This window comes from Nansenia antarctica (genome assembly GCF_963989245.1).
Source record: "Nansenia antarctica genome assembly, chromosome: 3".
NCBI classification, from domain to species: Eukaryota; Metazoa; Chordata; class Actinopteri; order Argentiniformes; family Microstomatidae; genus Nansenia; species Nansenia antarctica.
In genome coordinates, this window is record NC_137688.1 from 23,072,231 (window position 1) to 23,082,093 (window position 9,863).

Here is a 9,863-nt window from a genome sequence, read left to right on the forward strand (position 1 = left end):
ATTGTGTGATTATTTCCAGGGTTACGACCAGGGCTGTTAATGCCGCATCATATACATAAATCTTTCATATTATCATGAGTTGTCTGTGATAACAAAGATTACCAAAATACTGTAGCATATTGTTATGATGTAGATTTTGCACCGTGGGCTACTGCCTGGCTTTATTAAACCTTAGAGTATATTACTGTGCATTTTGGTCTGAGAGGCATTTTATATTAAGAACTGAAAATGACTTGGGAGGTGGGGGGATGTGAATCAAAGCTGTGATCTGTGTAGTTAATGTTATGGTTTCTTTCTGTTTTTTTCCTCAGAAATATCACTCCTCCTCTTTGAATATTGTAATTCATCTCTAACGGTTACATACATAGAATAGTGGACAGAACGATAAAAAACATTTGCACGATATGGGTCAGACAACGATGAGGTCATTGTGCCACACTCAAACAGTCAAACAATTGATAGAATGAAAGAGCCTTATCTGCAGTGCTTTGTGTGTCTGATATGGAGGACTGAGAGAGAGAGAGAGAGAGAGAGAGAGAGAGAGAGAGAGAGAGAGAGAGAGAGAGAGAGAGAGAGAGAGAGAGAGAGAGAGAGAGAGAGAGAGAGAGAGAGAGAGAGAGAGAGAGAGAGAGAGAGAGAGAGAGAGAGAGAGAGAGAGAGAGAGAGAGAGAGAGAGAGAGAGAGAGAGAGAGAGAGAGGGTATGACCTATATAGGGCAGATGGAAGGAGAACTGAGGATCTGTGATTAAACAGGCAGCTGGGAGGCATGCAGCTTGGAGGCGTTGCTGCAGATTAGTCAAGTCTGAAGCTGAGCTGGATAGCTATTCTGAAGTGTCTCTCGGACCTCCATGTTTGCCCCATCACAAAATGTGTTTATTTTTTATTATTCAAAGTAGAGGGCTTGTCACTGTTGATGCGCATGAGGTCACATTAAATGACAAGTGACAAGCACTCTGCTTTGAATAATAAAAAAAAAAGTCGTAATAACAGGACGCAAACGGACTGGAGAATCCCAGACAGAAACAAGAGGTCAGGGATCAACACTAAGAAGGACATGTCATGGTATTTAGTCAGTCGTCATTGTCTGTGAACTTCACTATGTTTTGTGACAAAAGCATCGGTCCACAAGTTTCTGTCATTAACTTCTAACATGACAGAGGTATTCTTCTTTCCCCAGTTGAAGAAGTGCCTTCTACAGTGAAAGGATGTCAAAGGATGATAATGTCATGTACTTTTACACCATTATGCATACTTAATAAGTACTTGATTAAAAGATTAAAAGATAGGCAGTATTGCAGTCTTAAATGTCACAATGCATCACCATAATTTATCTACTCTTGGGGTTCATCTGTCAAACTAATAATACATTCATTTCTTTAATGCATTTCAAGTTCTGTGTACTGTACTGTACTGTACACAGAGAAAGGTTCCATGAAGATGAGTTGGAGAGGAGTCATCCAACGTAATTAATGGAATGCTGTACCATTGAATAACGTGTGCTCGAGCATATAGAAAAGGACAGTCCAGTTATTTCAATTTAAACTCCTGTTGAGGTTATTGTCAAATGAGCCATTGTTCTGTGCACAGTGGGCTAGCTAAATGGTGTGTGCTCACACATTCTGAGAGCAAGCATGATTAATCTTTTCAGCAGTTCAAATTGTTTATTTTATTGAATGACTAACCAGGTTGGTAATTTAGGTTGACATAAGTAATTACAGTCAATTAGATAAACAGATGGTTGAGTCTCTGGAGGGGAAATGAGAGAGTGTATCATTAACTTGTCTTGAGTTGGTTTGGATATCGCCATAGGGGGATCATGTAGTGGTTCAATTACAACACCATCAACTGAGTGGTCATATGGCAGGAATAGTCCAATAACAATATATTGACAATGATAGGTTCTAGCACAAAAAACAATGTGTTACTTCAAAGTTTGAAGTCTGTCCTTGCAGTCAACTTTTACTTAAAAGTCAGATGTCAGATGGTTCTTGTAGTAGTCCTTTTATAGCCTACATACTTTTTTAGATGAGATTTTAGATTAGATTCAGACAACGAAATGCAGTAAAAAGTGTGTCAGAAGAGGGATTTGAACCACCGTCTTAAAATGACAAATAAATACTAGCGGCAGCCAATACCACTATGCCATCGTGACGATATGATTGTACGTAGCCTGCTGCTGATATCACCACAGTAGTAAATATAAATTTATTAAAATATGAACATATAACAATAACTGGGGCTAGTATGACCTACGCATTTAATCGGTCAGCAATTTCTTGCCAAACCATTTCCCTCGCCTTGTTAATTGCGGCAGTATTGCACTATTTTACATCTTATTTTTCGTCTTCATAAAGATCAATACAGTAAGTAGGAATGCTGCGCAAAAGTAGGACCCCTGCAGAGTGGAGTATCTTCATTTCGACAGTTCGACTCTTCTGGGCTCTTTATGTCTGCGTGCACGCGCCCATATCGAGGATTTCTAAGCCGGTGTTCTGTGAACACTCATGACACAAGCCTGATCCTCGTTCGAGGAATCACCTGAGGCTTGAATTCCAATCACGAGTTGCCTGATCGCGGCATTTATTTTTATCGCCGATATACTAATCAACCTTCGTGGAAACCCCCCTGGTCTGGAGTATGATGTTGACACCATATTCTCCTCTGAGCAGATTCTAATTACATGTAGGTGCAGGGTTAGCTGTAGGTACTCCAAATGAATGATTGGCATTAATGGTAAAAAAAATGGTGTTGAATTAGCTTAATGTCACACTGAAAAAATTTGAAACATCCAAACTTTAATTTAAGAAGTACATTTATTCTGAGAGAGAGAAAAAAAAACTGTCATCAAGAAATAATTATTTCGAACAAAACCAGGTGTGCCACAATTATTGGTAACCGTAGAAATTCTTATGAACAAAATGTAACTGAAGCATTTTTTACATTTATATTTTACTTTTTTAAGTTGATCAGTGTTTAGGTACTCTCAAGCAGTAATCCACAACCTGTTTCACTGTGGTATGAATATGAGGTGACACAGAGGTCATATTCCCATATTCATACATCAACGTGGGAATGATAAGAGAATACACTAATCAAATGAGGGAATGCGTTGAGCTTCATAAGTCAAGGAATGGCTGTATAAAAAAAGTTACTCACCGGAAAATTCCCGTATCTACCGTAAAAGGTTTAAAGCAAGTGGAACTATTACAAACAATAGAGGATCTTGTATAATTTGATGTAGTAAAGGTTTGAAGACTGTCCATTTAATTATTTCCTTTAGAAGTTGGGAAACTCCTATAGAACTGGTGGGCTTCTCTTACTCTTCCTTCTCTTCCTTCTCTTATCAGCCTTACCAGGAGACAGTTTGAGGCCTCTGTGTTGCTTATTCTGTTCTTTATAGACATGTCCCCCGTGCACATATATATATTTTTAAATCCAGCCAGAGAGGAAATTGTTTCATAATCACTCTGGTATATTGTAAAAAAAGGAATGTGTACCAAAAAAAAAGGTAGATAAAAGACCTACCAAACTTAGAACTAAAGTGACTTAATTCAGAGTAATTCCAGTCGAATTTTGAAAGTGGCATAAATCCTTGAAAATGTAGATAAGTATTGTAAGACTGCATTCAATCACCACAGGGGATGGTAATGACATTTTCAAATGTGAGACCGCTGACAGCTTCGGATCAGCAGAGAGAGAGAGAGAGAGAGAGGGAGAGAGAGAGAGAGAGAGAGAGGTGAAAAGCATGCATTGTTCTGTTAAATACCTTTAACCATGGATCACAAGATCCGACTGACTAGATGGCAGAGATGACATCATTCACATGGGACGTATTGGGAAGGTCAGCATGTGGCGCACAGACTGGGGTTGGATGTTAGATGCACATGAGAAAGCGACGAGCAATGCACATGTGTATACACACACAGAACACACACACACACACAGAACACACACACACACACACACACACACACACACACACACACACACACACTAAAGCATAGCGTATACATATACATGCACACACTTACATGTGACAGCAGCTGGTGAAAGAACAAGTCGGCAACCGTGGAACCTCGTAATAAAAAAATTAAAAAGATTTCAAGACAGAAGATTAGTTTTTCCTTTTTTTTGCCATAATACGCACAGTTTTGAATTACCCACTCGATATAACAAATGTATAATAAATAAAGTTTTAGGATCACTAAATACGTATAATTTGTCAGCAAAGTAAGCTTGTTTTTCGTCTGGTTCCAGTGGGTTTTGGAGATGGGCTAATCGTTTAGAATAGATTAGAATATTTGGTTTCATATTATTTGTGTACACACACACACGCACACACACACACACACACACACGCACACACGCACGCACGCACGCACGCACGCACACACACACACACACACACACACACACACACACACACACACATACACACTTCTCCTGTCTATGGTCTAAACCTAATGTGCTACACTTCAACCTGATTTGACATGATAAGAAAACATGTTGTCTCTGAAGCGAGAACCTGGTTCCTAAGCTGCGAGTGTGCTAGAGTATTTCCCCTCCAGTCTACATGAGTCACGATGGCCTGCATTTCAACCGTGGTACAGCTGTGGCAACGTGTCTGGCCTCGAATTGTTTCTCACTACCACTCCTCTCGCCTGTCATCAGCATCCGAGTGTTTACAAACAACAAATTACTTGTAGGAGCAGTCCAAGAGGCATACAGTACCTTCCTGTACAGTGTCAGTATATGCACATGCGCAGACACACACAAACGCACACATGAGTTTGCAGTCATGCACATACACACAAGCACACACACGAGTGAACTCTGGAAATGTCAACAATTTATGCTGAGTTTGAGTTCAGCGAACATGAGAACGGTGACTGCAAAATCTACCGCTTTTCAGGGATCATTCCCCTCTTTGGTTACAGCCGTGCAGAGTATGACTAGAACGCACATCCTGTGAATATCAGGTTGAGTGGTACACTGAGTCCCTAATGGCACTTATCATTCATAGTCATCTTCCTAATGCAAGTGAATGAAACAAATCTATAGTCTGTCCTTGATTTCAAGGTTATGGTTGTAAATCCTTTCTTATAACATACTACCACTTTGTTCAAGAGACCTAACCTTCCAAAAATGGATTGTTTTGTTGGCTGGTCTATAGTATGGGCTGTGTTCACTTGGAGAGAAATAGTTTGAAATAGAGGAGCGGATACATTAACTTGTTCAATGAAAACACAGATTCTTTGTGTTGGAAACTATGATCACTACCCATGTCTTTGGGATCATTTCAGTATATATTTAGTGTCTCGTTATTTGTGGTCCTGTAGGGTGAAAAGTTCTAGACAATATTATTAGTCAAAATCATTTGAAAACCTTCAGCTTAGTCTAATGCTCTGTTGGCCGTGAAAGTGTGATGGAAATCGGATTAGTATAATGGCATCATCTTAAACTAACCTTTCCAATGTCATCGCTGCTTTCAGTAATATCCTCAAGAGGAGAAGAGCCTCCTGATTGCTGTCACCCACTATTTGCTTATTACAGTACATTCCTCTGTAATTTAGTTAAATCCAAGATCATTAGCCAATGAAAAGTGTGTTAGCAACAGTATCTAGCCTGCTGCTGATATAGTGAAACAATGGCTGTCACTTGTGCCGGACTAAAATAAAACACCAAACATTCCTTGCATCCTCTTGCCTGACTTCCTTCTCAAAAATAATTGGAGGAGAATATCTAAGGGGAGAACCTTGGATCTTCTGCTCCAATGCGTTTCGAGAAGGAAGGGAGGAGGGAGGGATGCAATAAATAAAATAACTGCTTTTGAGACACAATCCATTATTGGTACTGTTAGTGCAAAGATTCACGGAACGTTACAGCAGGATTTCTCTGCATATCCTAACACAGTGAAAAGGTGATATTGTTTACATAAAAAAACACACATTTGCTGTTAGTACCCTCGTATTGCATTCGCCAAGCAAGGATAGTTAATATTGAGTTTACTAAGGCTATTTAAAGGCCAAGCTCTATCAATATTTGCCAGGCAGTGGGGTGAGGGGAGGAGAATGGAGTACAAACAGAGATTCGAGGCAGTAAGTACCTGCACAGCCTATTTCGTTGCTGACCCCTATCTCTATCTAGGCGCTCTGCTCCATGTCACTTTTCATTAAGGCGATGTCATAGTTCAGCGTGACTGCCGGCCTCGCCAGCCCAGTCTGCCACCTGTCACTAGGCAGGCTCCCTAGGCACGCTGGTGTTGCTGAGATACTGCCTTTACACTGAACCAACCTGGCACAAGAACAGATAATGCACCTCTCTATGGTCTGTATCATGGTGTATCTAGGATGCATGCGTCAGTGCTGTGTCTTTGAACACTAATGGAAGAGAATGCACGTGAATTGCATAGAAATCACAAAATGGTCTTGGACCAAAATACATATCAGACCACCTCTCACCCTATATTCCAGCAAGGCGCCTAAGGTCAGCTGAGATCAATCTACTAAACATTCCAAGACTGAAAATAAAACATGGTGAAGCAGCTTTCAGTCTCTCTGTCGCGGAATTAAACAGGCCCAAACTCTAAGGCTGGGTTGCACCAACGTGGTTTAACTTTTAAACTGGTTTAAATCAAGGTTTATCTACTAATCATGTTGCACCAAACTTTAAATCTAACTTAAACCTAGTTTGAATTGAATCCTGGTTTAAATCTAAGCCTCTGCTAATTCTGATTTAAATCAAGTCTGTTGCACCAGTAATTTTAAACCTATTTTAAACCTAGACTAGCAATTATATTTAAACCACCCCTGGAGGAGGTTTATGTTTATTTCAGTTTTAATGACAACATCGCTGCATAGCTTCTCTGGATGGGAATAGAGGAAAGACTTTATCGCAGGAAAATTCAAGACAGATTAAACCCAATTGAATTGTATTAAAGTTTAATTTTAATAATAATTGTATTGTGATATAATTGTATAGAGATATAATAATATTGACATAATAAAAATTATTGATATAATAATAATTCAATTGTGAGTTTTCCCAACAGTATAGCGTTACAAATTACTGTTTACTGTCATCATATACCTCAATGGGAAGGTTGGACCAGCTATCAATGCATGGAAGTGAGAGGAACTCTCAAACGACCCTCCCAGTTCTGGGGGGCTGGATGTCTACTACTTACATGGATTGTACAGTATTTAGGACCATCTTCAAGCCAATATCAAAAATGAATATAATACACAATTCTAATACAATACAATTGTTTTTTTTCTCTCAAAAGTAACACTGCATTGAACCTAAGATTTACAAATTCATATTCCTCCTCTTGGAAGAGGAAAGAGAAAGAAAATAATAATAAATTAATAATAAACATGACAAGGGTACAGTTATATTTTATGCACCCTTGTAAATAGAACATGGTCAGTTGTGTGGAATAGCGCTAATGGTACAGGGAAGATTGGTAACAACACTGGTCCCTGTTTTATTTTAGACTTTTACCGGGTTTTTTGGTCGCTAAGTCGCAGTGTTCAATACTGAAGTCACAGAGTCACAACTCTTCATACAGTCTGCATTACTAACATGCATGTTGGCCAATCACTTCATTCATGTCTCAAAAGAAGCTCGTTCAACCATACACTGGCAACAATGTTCACTCAGAAAGCATACACAGTCATTCATAACATTCTGACTTACAAAACAATAACAACAGGGAGCATTACATAGTTTGAATGATTTTCACAAGAATTAATATTTCATTATAAAACTTAGAGTATCAATAGAGTGCAAAATAACAGCATCTGCACACTCAAACACTGTGCAAAAAAACAATTTATTGCGAGCTTTCAGTGATATATGATAGGAATATGATTACCGTACTGCAAAAATGCACCAAATCATTCTGTTTTCAATGTGTTCTTCACAGTTTTGAACACAGTATGTTAACATTGGAAAAATGTGTTGCAAATACATAGTGTTTTGCAGGTGGGGGAGTTTGAATGAGAGAAGTGTTATGGATTTTGGAGAACGTGGTCATTGAATGCATTTTGTATGAAAGCAATGTAAAAATCTAGTAAGAGTCATAGTTTGGTCCACATGGACTCCTGCTTCGCTGACTGTATGAAGAGTTGTGACTCTGTGACTTCAGTATTGAACACTGCAACTTAGCGACCGTAAAAAACTGTAATGCATGACATTGAGCCATGGTCACAGATTCAATCAAGTTTATTGTTACATCGCATTATACAAGTATCTTTTTGGAGTTCACAAGTCCACAGTCTGCAGAATTGTCAGCAGAGTGTCAAAGGTATATCATAATTGTCCAAAGCGGACAGTGAACGGGCATCCACGATGGCGGACACTCAGTTATGACTGAACATTAGCACTTTTATCTTTATCTATGCTTATTAAATGTTTTATCTTATTTATTTTGTCTATCTATTTTTATAACTTGTATTTTCTTATTTATTCTCCTTTTGTTGTAATTCTTTTACACCCTATGTAAAGCACTTTGAATTGCATCTGTTGTATGAAATGTGCTATACAAATAAACGTGTCTTGCCTTGCCTTAAATTCAATGTTTCACTTTTGTTTGAATGATGTCAATAATCAAATCAAATCAAATTTTATTTGAATATTTGTATATTGCATACAACCATAATTGACAGTCAAATGCACTGGGATCTTGCTTTTCGCTCAACAACAACAACAGTCAGCAACAATCAACAGGCCAACACACAAAAAAAGTAATAACAAAGAGACAATAGAAGAAAAGTGAATAGAATAGTACGAGTGCAAATAATGTTCAATAATGATGTTCAATAATGTCAGATGTCAAGGGGAGGGATGGGGGTAATAGCTATAGGTAATAGATGGGGGTGGTATAGAGCTCAAGTGTAAAGGGGGGTGGTTTTGATGTAGTGACGGTCGAGCAGGGAGGGGGGTGATCAGTTGAGCAGTCTTATAGCCTATGGGCAGAATCTGTTGGACCTGTTGCCTGTTGGACCAGGTCTGGATGCTCTGGTACCTTTTGCCAGAAGGTAGCAGAAAGAACAGGCCGTGGTTGGGGTGGCTGGGGTCCCTGATGATCTAGGGTTCCTCTCAGAGTAGATGTCCTGAATGGCTAGTAGATTGCGGCCCGTGATGTACTGGGCCGTTTTCACCACCCTCTAAAGACCTTATGGTGGAGGGCGGTACAGCTGCCATACCAGGCGTTGATACAGCCGGTCAGAATACTCTCTGTGGTGCATCTGTAGAGCTTTGTAAGGATCTCGGGGTCCGTACCAAATTTCCTCAGCCACCTTTGTTCACAGAAAATAATATAAATTATTTTCTGTAAACAAATTTGTTCGAGTTGCCAATAAACATTATCAGCTGGCGCCTTATCGCTTGATTGGCTGTATCTCTCAGATACAGGTCAGGTAACACCATTGCTCTCTCCCTCTCTCAACAAATGGCCGACAGCCAAGAGGGCAGTGAACTGAATTACAAGTGGAATTCACCAGTCAGCAACAGTCCAAAACATTTTAGTTAAGCTTGAGGGCTAAGTCTCATAATCATAATCATAATCATATGATTTTTTTGCATAACCTTTTGAAAATAACTCTAACTAATGAATGCCTCCACAGCTCATAAAAAAATAAAATAGAAATTAAATACTGATGAAAATCTTGCTTTGACCTCTAAATCTCTGGCTAAGTTCAAACATGAGGAACCTATCTTTCCCTGGCCTCTGAAATACATTTGGGGAAAAATACAGTAAAAGTAATCTTCGGTATCTGCTTTGCCATCCTCTCTTGACAAACACAATTAGACGGTATCTGTTGCCAGAAATAAATTGCTCTCCTCTGGGGTCAGTGGTG